Source organism: Mya arenaria, chromosome 11, assembly GCF_026914265.1.
Source record: "Mya arenaria isolate MELC-2E11 chromosome 11, ASM2691426v1".
In the NCBI taxonomy this organism is placed as follows: Eukaryota; Metazoa; Mollusca; class Bivalvia; order Myida; family Myidae; genus Mya; species Mya arenaria.
This window is the reverse complement of record NC_069132.1, coordinates 53125464-53129107: the sequence shown is the minus strand read 5'-3', so window position 1 is coordinate 53129107 and position 3644 is coordinate 53125464.

Here is a 3644-nt window from a genome sequence, read left to right as displayed (position 1 = left end):
TTGAGACATAAATGTGTCACTGCCTTCATAGTAAGTTGTGAAACGGTGTCAGTCCGACCTCACCAGAAAGACACAATTAAATCGTGCAATCGATTGCTTGCAGGCTTGGTGGGAAAGCTTCAAAATCTGTATTTGGAAGAAGACAATTTTCTGAAATGTGAACCCTTTCCTCCTAGACAAAACATCAACAGTATATTGCACAGTATGTTTCTCCAGATTGTAAGTGCATAGCGACTTTTTAGTGACGAACAATTCTCAGAACTTGGATACGATCTCAGAATGAATTCCGTTATCTGATACATGCCTTTTTGTGTCTGTAATCTTTAACAACACGCATTACTTCGGAAATCAGGGACTTTTAAGTAACAGGATTAGTAGGTGTCCGTTATGGGATATACGAGGCAAAGGAAACCTAATCGGGTGAGAGCGAAACTCGATCCCGAATATGAATTCCTGCGCTCCCTATATCCTGTAAATATTCGTCAAACATGCGGAGAATGCTATATTAAATGACAAGCATTGAAAAAACCAATATTTTTTTTTAAATATATGTAAGGAATTTATTACAAATATTACTACAGATCAACATTTCTCTACCCCAACAAACACCGCATTTTCACACCAACTCAACTCGTTACAGTTTATATTAATCAAGCTAATCATTAAACTGATGCAATTCATTATTACTATGATGGCTTAAACTTTGGAGGAATACTTCATACTTTAGTGGAAACTCAAATTAAAGAATATGAACATTCATTATTCAAAACAAAAAGCGCCGCATTCGAAAACTGATGTCTCCCCTACTCGGAGCATGTCTGAATAAGACAAATCCATGTACAAAGGCAAATTACTCTGAATCAATGCGACAAATAGTTATAGTTTTTGCGCTGTGCACACGTTGACATTGTAATCTACAGTTGTTTTAAGTCACAATTCCTTTGACTAATGATTTCATGGCAAAGCTAGTTGAGAAAAGGTGAGATTACTTTGCAACAACTTACACTATAGTTTTAGGTTTTTGCAAGGTGCACAAATTCACAATGCCACCTTATTAATCGATTCCTGCAAGGTTCAGAGACCTGCTACAGACGATTTTTTAAAAAAAATGATAATAATAAGAAGAAAACACATGTCTCTCTTGGAGAAGATTCTATGCCGCTAAAGAGTTTACACAACAATTTCACCGATAGCACTGACACAACATTTTCAGAATGAAACTATTAAAAAGCCAAAGAAATTACAGCACCAAAAGCCGAAATTTGTTTTCATTAAGGAAAGTTATCAGGTGCTGACTTTACGTTTACAAGATAATGTAAGTAGAAACGATCGAAACGTAAGCTATGTTTCCACTTTCGTTGAACTAGTCAGTATGATATTATAGAACTCTTTCAGTTGAACATCTAATTTGCATTAATTGAACCATAAATAATGCAATTATGTCTCATTATTGCTATTTTTACAACGTGCTATTATTTCAGGACATCTGTAATGACGCTCTCTCTGTAATTTTCCCAGTTTAACTGATCATCGACTGCGTTATGGAGTTGGTCCGCGCTGGTATAGGGAGACAATTGAATAAAATATACAGAACATGTATACCTTAGCCAAAAAATATTTGTTTCAACTAACTTCTTCAAAGAAATTGGATAAGTAGATAGGCATGACCTTTTTGATAACTGGAATTCTATACCAAACCGTCCTACATGTAAGAATCATCATTACAGCAAATTTTAAATATAAAATGGTCAAATTTTAACATGATTACTAATGAAATGTATATTTTTACGAAAGGAAATCCACACTACGGCGAATAAAAGTAGGGTCAGGAGGAAAAAGTAGGGTCGGGTGGAAAAAGTAGGGTCGGGTGGAAAAAGTACGGCCGGGAGGGTCGGTCGGGAAAAAAGGCTTAGATTGATTTTTTTCTTCTTTTCAATTTCGTATGTTTATCTTTGAAAGCTACAATCATACAACATCATTTTTCGAATATCAAAAGTGTAAACCTAATATGAATTATGGGTGGGTGTGTTCGTTAATTTATCCTCGCACTCGGGCATGGCCCAGCCCTATTTAAGGATAAAGACCCTGGTTCTTTAACGTGCACTAGTGTAGAGCACTGTCATAAGGGACCCCAACTTAACGTCCCACCAGGGCGATGATTAGTATTTTGTTATTTTGTTGTGCGGCTGGGACCCCTAGATTGACAGTCAAATGTGTAAAAAAAGACGTGATGAAATAACTCAATATGAAACTACAGGAACAAGCCAAAATAACCAAGATCCTGTTGAAATGCACCAAGATCAACGGTAAACAACTACGAGAGAAGGGAGACAACCCTATATAGCAACTTGCCAATTCAACGCAGTGTAACTTCCCTTACAGTACAGTAATCACTGCCACTATGCAAATCACATTACCATAGATTCTATGGCAATTATCTTTAATTTTAAGGTGTTTTTTTTTTGTATTTTAACCTCAATGTACCTTGAATAATTGGAATTCGAAACACGTATCCCAAAAGAGAGAAAAAAACATTTTAAAATGTTGACAAAGCTAAAATTCAGCGGTGGCAGAGATCTATTCTACTTGACAAGGGAGAAAACTGCGTAGGAGATTGGCCAAAACATTAAATACATAAAATATAAAACATATACCGTACTTAGTAAATGCGCAATTAAGAAACCTATCTAACTATCAAGAAACCCCTTTTAAGAATAAGTCTATTAAATACAATTTTACCCAAGCTTCGACTCTGGGCCGTATCTAGGCAAACTCCTGTACGCTCAGGCGTACAAATGAATTTAGGTTTCCGCGAAATGTTCTAAAATCGATATCGGGAATACAAATCAAAGGTGGATACTGTATAAACATTTGATATTTCAATGATTTAAGTTTTCTCAACGGAGAGATTAAGATAATGTTGTTATAATTTGTTTCGCAATTGTCGAAAAATAAATTTAAAAGTTAATCTTAACTAATCTATTGAGATGTCTGGTAGTTGGAGGACCAATCGGAACACCTCGGTTATTATCCATCGAAAACAACCTCGGATATATGCCGGTGCATTATAAGTTACTATACTACTACTACTACTACTACTACTACTACTACTACTACTACTACTACTACTACTACTACTACTACTACTACTACTACTACTACTACTACTACTACAACTACTACAACAACAACAACAACAACAACTACTACTACTACTACTACTACTACTACTACTACTACTACTTTTACTACTACTACTACAACTACAACTACTACTACTTTTACTACTACTACTACCACAAATACTATAACTACAACTACTTCTACTACTACTTCTACTACTACTTTACTACTACTACTACTACTATTACTACTACTACTACTACTACTACTACTTTTACTACTGCTACTACAACTTCAACTACTACTACTTTTACTACTACTACTACCACAAATACTATAACTACAACTACTTCTACTACTACTTCTACTACTACTTTACTACTACTACTACTACTATTACTACTACTACTACTACTACTACTACTACTACTACGACTACTACGACTACTACTACTACTACTACTACTACTACTACTACTACTACTACTACTACTACTACTACTACTTCTACTACTACTACT